Source organism: Larimichthys crocea, chromosome XXIV (genome assembly GCF_000972845.2).
Source record: "Larimichthys crocea isolate SSNF chromosome XXIV, L_crocea_2.0, whole genome shotgun sequence".
In the NCBI taxonomy this organism is placed as follows: Eukaryota; Metazoa; Chordata; class Actinopteri; family Sciaenidae; genus Larimichthys; species Larimichthys crocea.
In genome coordinates, this window is record NC_040034.1 from 15,024,884 (window position 1) to 15,043,832 (window position 18,949).

General features: G+C 39.3%; 1 protein-coding gene across 5 annotated transcripts in view; it reads left to right on the forward strand.

Annotated features, from left to right (window-relative positions):
• Positions 1–1,973: 1,973 nt before the first annotated feature.
• nkx2.2a (NK2 homeobox 2a) overlaps positions 1,974–18,949 on the forward strand; it is a 31,115-nt gene continuing 14,139 nt past the window's right edge. Inside the window, exons 1-2 of one of the 5 annotated variants that reach the window (XM_027274524.1) lie at positions 1,974–2,010; positions 2,998–3,082. The gene's annotated coding sequence lies outside the window, so the exon portion shown is untranslated. Of the gene's footprint in view, positions 2,011–2,997; positions 3,083–3,165; positions 3,185–16,986; positions 17,046–18,949 lie in introns of those variants that run through there. The other 4 variants (XM_027274528.1, XM_027274530.1, XM_027274527.1 and 1 more) reach the window with 4 other exon arrangements.

The following is an 18,949-nucleotide window of genomic DNA, read 5'->3' on the forward strand; positions in this document are numbered from 1 at the left end:
TGTCTTTAAAATTATATAATATGATTAATCAACTGACCAATTACTTCATTGAGTTTCAAAAAAGTACTGAAGACATTGTATTAAGTTGGACATGCAGTCAGTTTGGGTGTATTCTATACACCTACACCTGCGTTAATTATTTTTAAGACTGGATATTTGGAGCTTTCCTATTAAAAATGTATTTGTCTATTTCTTTGCTGTTTACTTAAATAGGTCATATCAAATAATAATTCAAATAATCCAGAAAACTCTAAACTATATTGTGCCCACCAAGACAACTGAAAGTATAAACCATTTGTGGCTGCACTTCTAATTATTTGTGGTTAAAATTACAAGCGAGCTCATGATTCATACCAAAAATGTTGATAGTTGTAATAATAATGGTGTGCATGGTGGAGCCCACACGTAATGATGTTGTTTGTTGAAACAGCTTTGGAAAATGTGAAATGACAAATGACAATTGCTCAGTGTCAGCATTGATGCAATCATATTTCAATTGTGTACACCCCTATTATAGCTAATTATGGGTTTGGTCAAAGGTCTGTGTGAGCTTCCTAGAAGACTCTAGTGTTAGATGTCAAGGAGAGCTTACCTTCATCCGGTGTAATTAGAGGACGTTCAGCACCTCAGCTGAAAACATGAGGAAATTATTCTTCCACCACCTTTGTATGACTGTTCTTCAATTAACTCATTACTCTGAAGACAATTTGTCCAAGATGAATTAAGTGTTGTTTCATTCTGTTTAGTGTTATGTTAACAGGTTCAGGTTATCACAGCAGATTTGTCAATGGAAAGTCTGAAGGGGAGGAAACTTGTTGTCAACAACTGTGCTGATAAATCAAAGCCTTCCTGGTCTAATTCATGGTACAATTATCTCAAAGGAGAAGCTTTTGTGGAGGTTTTAAAGTGAGCCCATATGCTGCAGACCACAACCTGTTGCCACATCTCCAAAACATCTACAGAGATGGAACTCTGTGCTCCGCGAGTGTTTCCTCCGACAGAAAAACATGTCCCAGACCTCCTGTCCAAAATAGAGAAACAATTACAACATCAAATAGAAAAAGTGCGGCACACTTCCCAGGATCAGAGGGTTGAGTCTTTCCTTGGCAGCGAGCACCATTACTGGCTGAGAGCCTCCTTCACTCAAAGAGATGGCAAGGATTTCCCCATGACATAGTGCGCATGATACTTACCCAAGGATAGGAGGATGAAGCCAGCTGTGGACTGAAAATCTAGGCATTCATGTTCTTTGTCATTGTAATGATAATGATTGCTATAATGATGATAATACATGCATTCCGTCTTCTCTTGTATGTGGATATTAAAGAAATTACTAGAGTATGTATTTTTTTGTTTGGCTTGTAAGTTAAGTGACATCATGTCTGAGCTAAATCTTGGCATTTCTGATGGAAATATGGCGTAACAATTTCATTTGATTAGAAAAATCATAGGAGATATTTGATAAAAATTCTTTGAAATCAAGCTGAAGACACAAACATTTTAAGTTACCCTATTCTTGTGACATTCACTAAAGTCTAAGGAGAGCAGGAGACTTGAGGCAGACGTTAGGTGCAGAGCAATCAAGTGTTATTTCTCCAACACTGAGAACAATACAGAAATAAACTACTTTGTGCCACAGGCTTTAAAAAAAAATGGTCCTATGGGCAGCCACATGGTGGAAACTGGCAGCTTTATATAGCCTGCTACTGGTAATGACCTGGACCCTCAGACAGTATAGGGGAAACTGCCTCTCACCTGACATGAAAACACAACATCAAACATCAGATACCTTAAAATGCATTTGTGCTACAATACTGCCACTTAGTGCGTATAACTTATTGTGTTAAACATTACAAAAAGAAATAATCAAACCCTACTGAATTGATTAAATTGCAATCTCCCCCCCTACACTAATGACTACATTAATGGTACGACCCAGAACCTTTAAATAGTGCTCAGATACTCTGGGGACTCTTTTCACCCAAACACCATGGAGAGAAGACAAAAGAGGTGAGTAATTTGAACAAATGTTTCACCTTTGCACAGTCATGTCTCATTTAACACTTTCATTGTGTTTGAACTTTAGCACAGTTAGCATATTTTGCTGAGGCTGCCAACCAGAATGTTTCTTTCACAGGCCCAGACTGCAATCAGCTGAGAGGCAGCACAAGGGACAAACACACTTTTTACATTTAAACAGTTAATGCAACATCATCCCGTTTTCTTTGTGCCTTATTTTCTGCTCATTGCATGGAGAAAGTATTAGTATGACCAAAACTATGAGTAATGATGACCTTCATTATAAACACGTCCCATATGCATAGAAAGAAATAGTGTGTTTTTGGGGACTATTTTCAGCTGTGGATTAATGAACATTTGGTGCTCTACTTGTTTGACTGATGAAGATACATGTTACCCAATGCAACACAACTGACTGACATACTTTTAATTATTTTTGGATATCAATGCAGCTCCAGGATAAGGCTTTGGATATGCATCATTTCTTTGCTGGTTTTGGTCTTTTCATGGACTCTGTTTATGATAGACACAGAACATCAGTAGAGTTTAAAGTAAGCACTGGGTAGACCGCAAAGATGAGCCCACATCGTTCTAGTCCAGTTACTGTTTGAATTTTGCATACATTTACACTGACAAACAATGAGGTTGTTTTTTTCAGGTATTGCTATTGCTTAAAATGTGATTAATAAGATTCTAGAGCCATCTGGTGCTCATTTGTGCCGCACACATAACCTTCGGCTCCTGTATCATAACTTTACACTAGTGAATGAAGTGTTAATGCTGCAGGAGTTAAGCCGATGTCAGTGGTATTTCTTCAGCAGGGCTATGACCTGTCAACAAAGAGGGAACCCCTCTGAAAGTGATACTCACTCTTCAGAGACCGTTTGACTAAACCAAGCGAGACGTTATTAGCATTCTGGAGCTAAAATGTTTGAGTTAAAGCTAAAAATGTATTTGTCAATGTCTGCTTGTCTTCAGATGATTCATCCTGAGCCATTCTCTGCTGTCTTTCTATTTTTCTGAACATGAGCCCAGACAAGTGCAAGCAAGTCCTGGAGGACAGGTTTGATGGGCTACTTTTAATCGTTTTCTTTGCTCTGCATACACATCAGGGGAAGAACACCGTCACTTTTTCCATCTGAATTCAGGATCGATGAAAGGATAGGTCTTCTGGTGTTTTTTTTTTTCAAGATGTTGTTGCACAATTCTATTTAGGATTATTTTAGTTTGAATGGAAAGTTTCTGCCATAGATTAAATGCATGTTGGAATAGGGCGGATTTTACACAGGTGGAGCACCTTTAAACACAGTGGCTTATAACTTTTACTGGGCAGCATACACTGTGATGGTACGACCAGCAGTAAAATTCAAAAGCCCTTTGAGCTGTGCCCTTTTAATTCTCCAACTAAACAAACTTAGACATTCCCGCCACTTGTTTCTTCACTTCATACTACTGTGGGTCATATCAAGTTCTCGGGGAGAATGTAGATGCCTGTGATAGCATCGACAAGATGGTACAAAGTGATGACACGTTTGCAGAATCAGCCTGTCTGAGGAGGTGTGTGTCACAGGTGACTGAGAACACATAGTCAGTTGATCATGTCATTATCTTTAAGTGTTGTCGAGACTGAGGTTTCTTTTTCTTTTTTACTTGAATTACAAAATGCAAACTGAAGTCTTGGAGAGCTGAAGCAACACTGTCACTGATTGAATTAAACTGTAGGTGAAGACAAAACCACAGTTTTATGTAATTATACCAAAGTACTGAGTGTGAAGGGATTTTTTAAAATTATTATTCATCCTAGTAACTGAACCAGCAAGTTTTCCAGGTTACTTGGGAGGCCTTTTTTAAATTCAAACAAGGGACTTGTAGCTATGCTACTAATCTAACGTGCAAGATGACTAACATCAAGATTAGGAAAACTAAAAATAAATTACTTTCATCAGAGATCTTCCTTTTGAATTTAAAATGTTCTGTCCTGCATTTAACATAACTAAACATTTTCTGACTCAAACTCAGATTTCTCCTTTGTTCATTCTTTGTGGTTAAAACTACTCACTGACCTATAAAGTTAACAGAAAACAAGAAATTGATAATTTTCCAAAAATGCGACAGCCTCGAATTATCATGATACTTCAGGTCTGCTATTTTGATTCTTAAATAGATGTTTTACTGTTGAGTTACAAATTTGTTTTTCTGTAGTGTGTGTGTATCTGAGGACTTTCTATTAATTCATTTGCTCTTCGTGTGGCGCAAACTGGTAAATTTGTCATTTTCCAGACTGTTTCAGGTCATTCACGTTGCACACTCGGATAGATGTTGAAGGAGGGGTCCTGGGACAGGGGGTGGGTAAGAGAGCATGACTGAGCTTTATTGCCAGATTGACAGAACAGAGACCTTGGAATGAACTGCCCCTCTTTTGGGCGAGTTTACATATAAACACCTTCAACGTGCAGGTGGAAATACGGGCTAGTAGGGGTAAATAGTCCTGCTCTGGAGTCCTGGACATTTTGCAAACAATGGAATTTTTCAGATAAACTGGAGCTCTCCCTAGAAAGAAGAGAGATCCACCAATCACTGAAAGATCTCATGAGAAAGCGACTTCAGATGATCAGATCAGCCTCTGAAATCTGAAAACACACAAGTCTGTTGACTTGTTGAAGTTGATTCAAATTATCGCCACTCATAAAGGGTGGCAGATGATCACCAGTCAGGTGTTTATCCATCCATTATCTGTAACCATTTATCATCATATACCAACTGACTTTGGGCAAGAGTCGCCAGCTCATCACAGGGCACATAGATACAAACAACCATCCACACTCACATTCATTCCTAAGGGCAAGTGATCAATTAACGTATCTTGTGCATGTCTGTGAACATAATGTTAAGTTAACTTAAGGTTATAGGTTAATCTTTGGACTGTGGGAGTACCCGGTGTGACCCCACACAGACATGAGGACAACGTGCAAACTCAGAAAGGCCCCTAGCAACCTGGAACCTTCTTGCTGTGAGGCAACAGTGCTAACCACTGCAATTCCAGCATTTGTATACAACTCTGCCTCACATTCCTACATATCTACACTACCTGGTACAAACACGCCATCATCTGGCCTGAAGTGGAGTTGCTCACTTGATCTTCCACTCTGACGACACTTCTTGTAACTTGTTTATTGTCTCCTAATGCTGACACCAAGGTAGTGCGGTAAGTTTGAGTCTCACAAATGGAAGACATTTAGAAAACTTCTAGTGTGAAAGACAGAAATTTGTGATTGTAATATAATTTAATCAATCAGGTTTTACACCTTTTTTAGTTGTATCTCAGAGGATTTAAAATGCACAAGCAATTCATTGTTGTAGTGCTGGGAAAATGAGGAATGGATTTCATGGAATTTGTATGTTGGTAAAGATGCACAAAGATTCTTGTGGACTGGAGTTTTATTTATTTATTCATTTATTTATTTATAATTAGCCATTCAGAACCGAGAAGTTGAGTGCTGCTCATATTCTTCAGAGTTGAGTGCCATCTCAGATTACACACCATCATTTCAGGGTATCATCCACTAGATGGCAGCATAGGCTTAGAAAAGAGCCTAGGAGGAAGTAGGAGCCTTCAATTATACATTTGCTCCTTTTTTTTATTTTGAATTATTCACACAACTCATTCCTAATAATTTGTCTTCGAATAACATTCTTTGAATAATTTTTTTTTTCAAAGTTTATAACAAACATGTCATGGTGTCCTCAGAATATGAACACAACACAATGTACACCATAATAGATTAGTCTCCAATGTTGCCAGAGGGTGGCAGTCTTTATCCATGAGTTCCAGAATGGGTTTAACACCTTTTATCACCATCTCTTTATGGGATGAGAAAGGAGAAAACAATGACTCAAAACAGCAGGCATCTTTACTCAAGAGCTAAACTGTGAAAGTGCTTTATATTTATATTTTTAATTTGGTAATTTCCACCTATTTCATTTAAATATTTTCAACAACTTTGTGTTTAAAGAAAAATCTTACAAATCTTACATTTAATTCCTGAACCTTTTTAGACTCTACAACATTTGGGCTTAACTACTTTTTACAATTTGGTATGTAGCAGTTCTAGAGATGGTTCATGCTGCCAAGGTTCTCCTCTGATTAGAATATGATTCAAGTGATGAAAAATCTGACCCCATATTGTCATCATTAATCACTACACCTTCATGGAAACATCTCTGATGCCAGAAAAAAAGATAGGGAGACCACACATTTAGCTGAGTTCAGGGAATGTAATATCTCCATTACGAATGTCTGCGCAGAGCTGCACTGAGAAGTTGAAAAGACACCTCTGATTGATGTGACACTGTATGAAAAAAATATTGACAGCTAAGCCCACATTCCTCATTGGGTTCAGCAGTGTCAGCTTCCTTTTCTCTCCATCCTTCATCCGCTCAACCTCGTCCCCTCCACGATGAAAGTCGAACAAATCTGCTGACATTGATCCTGTCTCCTCGGCTGGCCTAATTTTATTTCAGCATGAGAGAGACTGCTATCTCCAAAGATCTTGACAGACAATTGTATTTACTATTTTCTTTTCACAAGCCAATAAAGGGGGAGCAGTTATTGCATCAGATTATATGAAAAACCGTTTAATGATTCCAATTTATAACTCTAGACTGAATAATGATACAGTTAAGGGCTGACAGGCAATGATAAATGAAGGCTCATATAAAACATATTTAGTGTGAAGACTGGCTGGAGATGAATTGCACAGTGATACAAACTCATGATAAAGAACAGTAAGAGCCACTAGAAGACTTAATAATGTGCTATTCATTTTGAAGTGATTTTGCTGGTTAATAAAAGAGCACAAATTAAAAATATATTTATTGTAGAAAGACGTCTGCGAATATTGCCCCCATGTCTCCAGACACCCACCCTCACCCAATCTAATCGCTCCCCATCTCTTTTGATTGAACCTATCAAGTCCTCAGTTTCACTCTCCATCACTGCTGACTCTCAGTGCATTCCGCTGTCTGTGACTTGCTTGATTTAGTGCATGCGATTTCATATGATTTCTTCCACTGCATATATTACCAGCTTCTCCTCTGAAGGGACTCGCAGCATTGTTCGTACTGCTGTGTAGACTACACAAGTGAAATGAAACCCATCACAACAACAGCTACACCAAAGCTAAATTTCCAGCGGGGTGTGTCAGTGAGGCTCATTGTACAAGATGTAAATCATTCTGCAAATTAATATGGTTGATTCATTACTGTTGCAGCATCTTTGACTGAAAACATGCAGTGTATATATACATATAATTCAAAGGGAAGGACCAATGTACACAGACTGTTTCTGAATGTAGTGAAAAACCATGGTCAAGTGGTGAACCGTTTAAATTCATGGTCAAGGACTAGATGCCTGGTAGGTACTGGGCCAGAGAATATGTAATATCTGTAGGGTTCTTTTTCACTGGGAGATAGGACATTGAATTTTCCTGATACAATGTCCACCAGACTTCCTTGGGACACAATTCTGTTGTCACCAGTGCTTTTCCAATAAAGGGTTCAACAACTGTTTGGTATTATTGCTATTGAAGTGAAGGTCATAGTCATGTTGTATATTTGTTATGTGAAGCACTATAAATGTGATATATCCAGACAGTTTAAAGGCAATGCAGTCACACAAAGATTCAACTTTTTTTTTTTTACCTCCAGCCGTGGGTAAACAATGGCTGCCTCCATCCTCAGGTGGCTTGTGATACATACAATCCCTCAAACACTACCCGTCGCCTCTTTGTTGCTCAGGGTGATGCACATGGAGAGCAAGGGCGACAACATCGCCCATCCATTTTTCTAGACAACATACGAATTTGAATAATAAAAGTGTGGACCAAATGAGAAAATGTAAATGAGACTAAGGACAGGCAGGCACTGGCTCTCATTTGATGAAGAAGAAATGAGGAGCGAGCTAAATTATCCCAGGATCATGTTCACACTGACACCTGGGAGACAGATGAAGTAGAGGCCATTGTTTTTATCTGAATGCAGATGTAGAGAGGGCAGAGGATGGTGAGAGGAAGTACATCAGAATAGGTGACCCCCCAGCTCTATTTGTTGCCAGAAGAAGAGCTGGATCAAACAAGGGATCCGAGGGGTTGAGCAGTCTGTTGTGTCTTTGTGAGCACTCCCTTTGACACTGACACAGATTGACACGGACCACGCACTCACAAATGAATATTGCATAGAGTACCATTTAGGACAATACTAATAGCTTTGGCATGTGTGCCCATATTAGTGGGAGGCAGTGGGTTGCATAATCACAAATTTATTACAGTTTTGAGTTATTTTTGTTCATATAGTCATGATTCTGAATGCAAATACCATGAAATGATAAGTTTGAACAACCCTAGGACAGTATTTTCTAGCAATGCTATTGGTATGGTTCTACTGGTGCTGGCTGGTCAGTCTCCACACCACTGAAATATCTATTGGATGGATTGCCAATTAAAATTTGTACAGATATCATGTTGCACAGATGATGGATCATAACTACTATATATTGATTGACTGACTTTTTCTGTAGTGCTACCAGCACTTATTTTCTTTTTTGGTTCATATGGCAAAATCAGGTTGACATTTAAAATTTGTCAAGTTATTTTGTTTATAACCAAACATGTGCTAGACTAATGACATTACCAGCTTCAGGCTTAGTGCTGCCTAGCAAATGTTGGCATGCTAGCATGCTAAACTTTGATGGTGGCCATGGCAAACATTATACCTACTAAACAACACAGGCATTATTTGTGGAAAAGGCAATTTGGAGACTTGACACGTTTCTTGGTGATACAGTCTGGAGAAACACATGTTATTATAACCTGTGGAAACTTTAAGGTGCAAAAGGTGTAGCAGTAGACAATGTTCAACAAATAATAGATGAAAAATATTCATTCAATCCAAAATCAAAGTATCTAACTTTATTAGAGAAATCATTGTCTACTCTTGAGGTTACAGAGACAGGGGAGCAAAAGAAAGCAGAAGGAAGTGAGTAATAAGCATAGCAAAACAAACCATGCAGAGGCCTATAAAAATACAGCTTCTTCCACTCAACAGCCGCCTCCTTGAGATGCAGATCATCCGTGATCACCTGATAGTTCCGGATAGAGGGAGGGCTAAGCTCTCACTGAACTCTCACAGATAGCCTAGCAACATCCTCTGTCCTTATCCCTCTGGACACCCACAAACTGCCACCTCCCCCAGGCCTCCCACCTAGACCCTCAATCCTTGGAGAAGACCCCAGGCCAACGGTGAACAAGGAGCTCCTGAATGGGTCCTGGACTGGCCTTTGTCTGGCCCTACTGCAGAGGTCCTTTATTTACACAGTCTTTAACGCTGTATGTTTTCTTGTCTCTTAATTGCATTGGCCTTTGCTGCCTCTTGGTCAATCAATACCATCTCTCCAATGACATCAGCAACTCTATTCAACAAGGCCTTTCCAGGTGATGAGTGTTTCATGGGAGAGCTTCTGGGAACAAGCCTTGCAAATGTAAACTGATGGTTTTCTTTTCTCCTATCACTGTCCCCATCTGTGTATTATAATTACCAATACATTTGTAGCAACATATTTGTCCATGTATGTTTTTATCTATTTATAGAAGCCTCTATGCCTTTGTTAATTCCTAGTTGATACACTCAACACACAGACATGTGTTTTTTGGGAAGAGGGTGTGTCTTCTTCAGCTTCAGGCTCAGCACTCTGCAGTCCATAGGTGAGCTCACTGCATGATAAGTCTAGTTGATGCAACAATCAGTGACATCAAAACAATTTTGCCGACCCTTGACTCTAGAGGAGAGCAGCAGAGAGAGCGAGTTGACATGCCTTTACCAATCGTGAGTGTGTGTGACCAAGCACATTAATCATAAGAGGTCTAACCCTCTCCTGTGTCCAATTCAGCGATGATTCTCTAGTGCAGCACCATGGCAATGTTTAGACAGAGCCGGACATAATTATCTTTTTGTGTACTTTAATAAGGAGACATCCGAGTGTTCAGATGATAGGGGCACACACAGCACAAAACTACCATACAGTGATATTATCCCCTTCATTCCATGTAATTAAAACATAAATAATTAAATCCCACTAACTAACATAACTGGTATGCAAATTTGACGATTTAGTGAGTTGAAGAACACAGGGATTTTTTTTTAACCAAATGGGGACCATTTAAAGTTGACCTTTGGAAATGTTATTTTGAATGCAATGTGATGGTGCTGTTTAATTTGAAGAGGTACTTATCTCAAAGTCAACATCTTACTTCTGTTTTCCTGACGCACACTCAGTCACCATATATTAGGCAGTAGCCTGGCAACCACAAGAGTCGAGCTGTACCAAATGGATATGTTTGCAATATGACAGGCCCAGTGTTCTCCTTACCGCTGACCCCGCCTGCCATTTTGTTTCTGTCCTGCGAAGGTGTCAGTGATAAACGTTACCTTGTCTCAGCAGGTGTGCCTGGATGGAGGGCCCAGCCGTTCGGAGGGGGTCACCAACCCCACAGTGTTTCCCCCATTTATTTGAATAATGGCCCATTAGGACGGCTGGATATCCAATGTTAAAGTAGCTGTATGTGTCTCCTAGATAAAAGACATAATTACCTGAGAGAGGGAGGATGTGTTGTTGCACACTTTTCCTCAGCTGGGCTCCAGAGCTCAGAATTAGCACACAGTCCTACCATTAGGTGGCGGCAGAGAGAGGTTTACTGGTGAAGGCCTTGGCCATGGCTTACACACAAACCTCACCACAACTGCTGTATCAACAAACTGTTACTGCACAGCCAAATTGAATCAAGAGGTAAATTTCTAAAAAGCTGTTTCAGTTGAAAGCCTGGCATACTATTAGAATTTTAAGGCAATCACAGCATCTGTTGTGGATTTCCAACTTGCAGTTGAGTTTCATCAGAGCTTGTCCTTTTTGAATCAGAATACAGTTATTCATGTTGCAATTTAAATGTATTAAAATATGCAGCGGGACATTCATTCAGTTTTCAGAATGAAGGTTTCTCTAAAACTACACTACAGCTACACTACAGTATGTATCTTTTAAACTATTTTCAGGCAATGACTGTTCTCACTGAATTGCATAGTATCATGGTGAACAGAGAGTGGGCAATTTGGAAACCTTTGGCTTGCTGTGAGATAGAGTTGTCCTTTTTGGTCGTCATTGTGGCTCCTTTTGCCTTTCATAGTTCTGGTTCAAGAGAAACTTGCCATGCAGTCAATGGAAATGTGGATTGGAAATTTGGAGTGGTATTCATATGAACCAAAAAGATTGCCAATTAAAGATGAGTTCTTTATCATTTAGTTGCCCTTGGGGTTTTATTCCTCAATTGCTATCACCTTATAAAAGCATCCTTTTAGCGAAAAGAATAGAAGCCCATTTTCATGACCTCCTCTAATGCATTTCCATCCATTTTCATTGCCTCGAAAAAAGTTTTCACCTCTCCACAAAACATGTTAATTGCCACCGTGGGCCCAGTATAAAGAAAATATCTACACGTTAATTATCCAAATATGTTGGCAACCCATCTGCAGACAGCCATTGAAATTACTAAATTGTGTTTTCTCCTTTTCATCTTTCATTTTGAACACATTGTTAATCAAAAGGCTTCAAAAATGTGCAGATGGGTAATCCTTGTGTCTGCAAGGAGCAGCCTGGTTCAAGGTGACTGTTTCATGCCCCTAAGCCCTTCTGTTTCTCTCTATTGTATTGTTTTGGTTACATATCCTGATGGGATCTTCACAGTACTCAAATAGGGACTTTCTTTGCACACGTGCAAATACAGAGAGAAAGTCAAGCAGCCATAAACATGCAGGCACACAAACACTGTTCTACACACACCTACTCACAGCAAAGCAAAAGCTTGGTCTTCAGTGTGCAGTGACTGGTTATTATTTATGTAATTACTGATTTTGGTGAGATTTGAAGCAAAGGAAATGTTTTCTGCTCAGTACTATGGAAGCAACGGTAATTTTGAAATTCTAACCTTGAACTTCTTGTATGCTATAAGATTGAAATCTTCTTAACGTCTGTGGTTTATGAAGCAAAATAGTTGTGAAGCACTTAAATGTGGCTGAGACATCCACTTTGTGTTTTAAAACAGCACAAAGAAAGCTCAGCTGAAGAAAATCAACGGGCAGCAGTTTGTTCAGTATGATTGTGACATCTACCAATAACTTATTATTTTATAGAAATGTGTCATGACATGCTTGGTCCAAAATGTTGTCTGAAACTGATGATATTTAATCTCACTTTAATTACAACATTTTATGGGATACTCACTTTCATTAATGAGTGAGTATGAATAAGCATTGTACCATTTTTTTTTTATTGGAGTTGGATATAGTGTTCAAGAGCTTATGATGTTGAGTGAATATGCAGGATGTTTAGCAAATAATTAGTTCTTCATTATGAATTTAGATTTTTTTTTAATCTATTTCTTACAATGTTGCCTGGAGTACATTATCACAATGTACTCTTAGCTCTTGTACTTCAAGACATCTTGTGCTCTGAAACATCAACTAACACAAACTTCAAGTGAGGTGGGAGTTGGAAATGAAGAACCATTAACTGGTCACTTGTTAAAGTATTCTAAAAATTCTTTAAAAAATGTACAGCAATCTTTTTCTTTTCCAGATACCTATCTTACTGGGTAAAAAAAAAAATCCCCCAACACCTAATTCTAGATGTTACTGCTCATGTTACAATATAATCCATAATTCTCAACACTGACAGTTAACGTTGATACATGTTGATGCATGTGAGCTATTTCAAATGATTCAAAGCATTTTTTTCTTCCTAATCTTGAATGCATATTTCCATAAAACTAACCAGTCTTTGAATCTGTTGTCAAACGGTGTACCAGATCATTGTTAACCAACAATCATCTTGCATCTTAAAGTCCTTGAATGCAGCTTCAATGCTGCATTGAAGTAGACTAGTGCTACAGAGAAAGCACAGTTAGTGTATGACCACCCACATGTTATTCAGTGCATCTGTCATGTAGGTTCTCAAGTTAAAGTGGCTTAACAGCCAAATTTCACAGAACATGGCTGACTACAGACTACAGTGATATTTCCTGCTCGTAATTTCTGTGACTTGGTAGAAGAACATGCATGTGTTGACATTTCTGTCTGCATAGTGTCTATAGCAATACATCACAATAACGAGCATTTGTCAATCATTTCGCCCTTCTGGTAAAAAGTCTGATATTACTGTACATACAGTATTTCAGCAAGATGCATTGCTAAGAAAATGAATGGCCTTGAGATATCCCTCTTTTGATTCAACATTTTCCATGCAGCACTATTCAAATAGAGAGGAGGAAGATGAGTTATATTCTTCTTTGCCTACTTCACTATAGACCTACTATTGAAGTCAACACTCGATATCCTTTGAATCTTTCCTCCAAAGCTGCTCTGTACAGCTGGAGTGAAGGCAAGGACGAAGCTCACCCATCTTGCAATGATCTGTCCTTGACTCATGCTCCGATATATTGTTTCAAAATAATAGAATAAGGGAAGAGGTCACTGCTCTCTCTGCATATCATGTTAAGCTCCCCCTTTATAAATTCACACCGGTAGGTTCTGCAGGGTTAACACCGACTTGTGAGAGTTGCAGCCCTTCTGTTTTACGCTGCGCCTCTCTTCAGCTGTAGGATTTATTTGCAACATGATTTGATTCTCCATCCGTTTAAACGACTTCTCCAATGTAGAAAGCGCTCCTTTGTTGTTGAAGTGATACAGCTCCTCTGCACCATCTTAGAAGATGGCTGTTGCCCACAGTGCTAAAACTGGTCCTGTGAGCTGACCTTGCTTATTATGAGGACATATGCATTATATAATGCTCCTTTCACATATCTGGCTATTGAACAAGAAAGCAGCCTGACAGCTATGTATCTGCTTCATGCTTTAGAATCTTTTCACAGTAATGTAGCAGCTTTGATGTGTGAGGAATATGTCTAGTTTCTTCTGTGGCTTTAACATTAGCAGCACTTTCTCATGGTACCTGACTCAGTCCACATATAGTTAAGAGAGAAAATTGATCAATGGATCAATTCTTCGTTATTATTTGAAGCTCACTTGCGTCTGACCTTGACTGAAGCATTTGTACCCACATGCCTCAGGGGCTAAAATGTAAAGTGCTTACAGAATGTGTCAGCTAAGTACAGTATTTCTGGCTCTTAGCCTCAGCATCAGGGTTTACAAAAAGATATATATATAGCACTGGCCTTGCACCAGATGCTTAGCGCCAGAAAAGAGATATTCAAGCCTAAAGTTATTTATGTCAAGTAATTCCCACAAAAACCTTCCATACAACCCATAACTCTGATATTTTGATGGAAATACCAGACATTTTATGAGTGCTCTAAAAGAACTTTATTTTCTTCACTCAGAACTAACACTTTGACACAGCTCACCACTTTCACACTATTTGTTCCCTCCTTCTTTTCCTCCAGAATAAGTAACAGGGCAAAAATGTTAAGACCGATCACCCTACACTCCACAGCTCCTCAAATCCACAATGCACCGTTGTCATTTAAGAAATGGTAATATTCACCGGTGTGCAGAATTGGGGCACTTCGTTGGGAAACCAACTCATCTCCTCTACTTTGCTTTACATCTCTTGAAGGGCTAAAAACACCCATTCACTTGCTTTAACACTGAGGGCTTTGGTGATCTAATGCTAAACCTCTAAGTGCGTGTATTTGTGAAGAAAAAATCCTTTCAAATTGATAGGACTGGCTATCATCGTGTATGAGCCTCAACCATACAAGTGAGCCCTCAGGTTTAATCAAATTTTTTTTTTTTTTTTTTTTAAAGTGTATCTTTCATGAAAATCAACCCAGTCTCCATGGCATCTGTGTGTCGAGAAGCTCTCCATCTTTTCGTTCTCCTCGAGTGGTCGATACATTAAAACTTGAACTGATTGATTTCAGAATGCCGTGCCATCAGTGTCCTTACGCAGCCGTTAACTACATTTGAAGTATCTTAGTCATCAGGCTTTAGGCCAGGGATTGATAATAGCTTGACCGACAAGGCCTATCTTACCCATCCTTTTTCAGGAGGTCTTGTATTTAGCACCCAGAGCACTTGTGGCAAATCTCAAACAGCACAAGTGTATTCACAGAGCGGCTGAGTGGAAAGCTTTTTCTCATTCGTCTGAACCTCATGAATACATTCCAACTCTAACTAACTACTTTGCCTTAATGTGGAATTTCAAACGAGGTATGAGGCCAATTTATTTATTTGTATTCTTTGCGTCTTAGCAATACTCTTGAACACGGTGATGACAGGGAGGATAATCTCTGTCTTTCATCAGCAAAGTGGCCCCGCACAAAACCCATCAGTAATGTATTCGCTATTGATTGATGGTCGCTCCTGCACTACTAGGCAACACCATTATTATCATGCATAGATTCCAGACTGCCCACAATAAAATCATTGTCCTGATTTAAGTTCTCTACCACCCAAAGGTGTCATAGTAGCAAGACTGGTGTTTGCCTCGTATTGCTTTCTTCCTCACAACAATTACTTGGCGTTCCCTGTCATCATCTTTATACACTTTATACACACGACCTTTGATACAGGAGAGGATGTTTTCTATACAGGGGAATTGTTGTAGTGTACGTGCAACAGGTGTAAATAGATGTGCTAAAGAGAAACCAGCTCTAATGATAATAATAATAAAGAGGAAGTCATGTTGCTACATGACTTGTTGTTGTTGTTCTCGGTTTAATCAGGCAGGTGGAGGAAGATGAAGCTGAAGTCTTTCCGCAAACACGTGTCCTCTGCGTTATAGTTAAACTATTATGTTGAGCCGCAGTGCGCACTGATTTAACTTATATAAATGACTATAAATTGATTTTATGATAGAAAAATGTTAAAGAAATTAGATGGCCCGATTATTAAATATCATAAGGGGCAGTCATGCATGAAGCACAGGAATAGTTTTAGTCCATTTAATTGTTTTATTTTACACTACAGGTGCCCTAAAACAGATATGTAAAATGTTTGATTTTGATTATTATTCTGTGTGGCTATATATACACATATGTATGTATATATTTATATATATGCGCGCATGCAACTATTTTTAACTATTTATCCGATTATTATTATTGGTTTTCAGTGTTGTTGTTTGTTGCACTAATGTGTTTTTGCGCCTAGTTAATGCGCCACAGAGCAGAGACTTCGGTATTTTTAACTGACTGTGCGTTGCTAATGAGACTTGCTCTGTGGCCTCGGCTCACACAGTTTGCGCCTGGTTTCAGTGTGGACACATGTGGATCTATGTAGCAAACATTATGTGTTTAGTAGTCTGCCTCATGGGAGATTCCCGGGTCCCGAATCATTGTGAATTACTGTGACCTTGGTTATCAATCATTGTATCAGGGTATCTAATGTAAACGCAACTGTGGCGTGGATAACATGCCACATCTGCTCTTTGGACAGCGCTGCTTCTTGGTTACCAAGCGATTTATTAGAGAGCTCTGTGTGAGGAATAATAGGTCGCGGTATAAAGATCAACCAGCAGCTCTTCCATAGGCGCACACTTATCTCTTAAACAGGCTGTTGTTACATTATCATTCACCTACATCATAGAGCAGATAGTTTCATGTCCCAAAAGCATCCCAAAGAGAGAAAACTACTTGTGCGGGTTAAAAGCAGCATCCGCAGGGAGCTGTGTTTGCGCCCAAGACCAATTTATTGCCGATGAACATATGGCCAATATTTTGTCTCACGTCATAGCAAGGGGAAAACAAACACCATGCAATGTGAGCGAGTCAGCAAGAGCAGAGCCACTTGGCCAGCTATGCAAACGCTCTTGGACAATATGAGAAGAGGAGCACTTGCTTTCGGGGTATATAAACCACATCAGGCTTATCTCTGCACGCACTCCTGACTCCCATTTGGAGATATTTCATTAACTCTGCGCGCTGTCTTAACGCTGGCAACACATTCAGCCCCCTCCAGTCTAGGTAAGCGCACTGGATACTCCAGTCAGTTTGCATACAGTATTTTCTATTTTTACAGCCTAATAGACACTGCTTATTTCCTTTTGCTGCTATTATATGCGCATCAGCGCACATCTTAGCCATTGAGCGCAGAATGACCCTGATCTTTCTTAACTCTGTTTTAAAATAGGATGCTTATTCAGAGTGTAGGCCTGTGTGTGTGTGTGTGTGTGTGTGTTGGTGATCATTACACACTCACGTGAGCAGCCTGTGCTTGGTTGAACATTGTGGTTGAGACTGGCCTGCGCCTTCATGTCCGAGCTCAGTCAGGAGTATGACTTGAAATATTTGGTAATATATAAAAGCAGAATTCTCGAAATCAGACATTATAGATAATATACACAACGCCGGTGCACTTACAAGTCTAATTTACTGAAGAGCATCAGTGTCTTGTAGGATGGACATTGCGGACATAATGTGCGTTTGCAGATGAATTATATCAGAACATATGTCTTTTTCTAACACACGTATTAGTAACATTATTGTAGATTATAAATTGTCTAACTGGGTGCAAACAATAAGACACCCCCTGTTGTTTCTTAAATGTGCCGGTAGAGACCGCTAGAGCTCTACAGATGTCAACAGCTGTTAATGTTATTACTGCACTCACACACAGTCTGCCTAACAAGGAGGACAAGTTGTCTGTATACTTGTGCCATCTAAAGCGGGCCAGATCAGGTTCTCCTGGAGAGGATGATTTATTTATTTCTTTATTTATTTCTCTAAATGTTCTGCACATTTGCAAATAATAGTTATCTCCCCCTTTTTTTGATTTGTCTTAAGAAGTCTCAGGCCAAGCCAAGTCTCTCCCCCCCTCCCTGCCAATGTCAGTGCGATACTGAAATGGGAAGTGATTAAAAAATAATAAACCCCCTTTTTAGCAATTCGTCTTACATAGAAACAGATTAAGGCGAATGGCACAGCGTGGCATGAAATTCACCGTTACAAATAAACTGGTGGTTTAACAAATGAAGGCATCTCCTCGGGCCATGGGCGCACTGCTATAATCTCGCCGTGACATGTTTAATCATTAGAGGAAAGGAGACGAATAAAGACTTTTGCCCGGGAGGGAAAGGTGGTTGGATTTCTGTTTTTTTTTAAAAACGGACTCCAAAATGATTTCTACCCTGAAGCAATGTCTCCCCAGGCCATGGCTTAGCCCTCATAATAAATAAACCGGACCCGCTTTACCTGCATATAATATATAGGCTTTTAATCATAGAGGGAGGAAATCGGTCTTGTCACTCTGTACATTTATCATGGACACCCTGAGGCAGGCGGGGTTACCTTTATCAAAGACTAACTCCCTGCCTGAGGCATCCAAACACGCTGAAATTCAGCGATTAAAGGAGGGAATGATCAACATTATTATGGATTCTCCTGCGGCATTCTTATTTGTGCATTCAATCGAAAGATTTATTTAATCAAGAATATAAAAAGCTCTTTCTTCACTTATTTGGGAACAATCGTGGGCATGAATTTTTAGGAGGGAATTATAATTAATCAGACGGGCCCCGTTTTTTGGGGTTCATCCGAAAAATTAATTGTTTTTGGATGAGTCCATTCTGCTGTACGTTTGATTGCAAAGCGGGGATCAGAAAAATGTAACGAGCTTTAATAATGAGCCAGTCAGCTCTGTTGCTTATAATATTAAAATGGGAGCACTGGCGAAACTGGTGATAGCATAATTATAGCAGCAATGATCACATAAAAAGGTTAGTTTTGTGCATGCTGGGCACAGTTTTACACACACAAAAAGTCAAATGAAATACCCAACGAGAAATACTATTACAGTGTATCGTTTTAGTGTCAGATCTGGAGATTTAGTGTCAACTGAACTCTAATAAGCGGGTGATGGGAAGCACCAG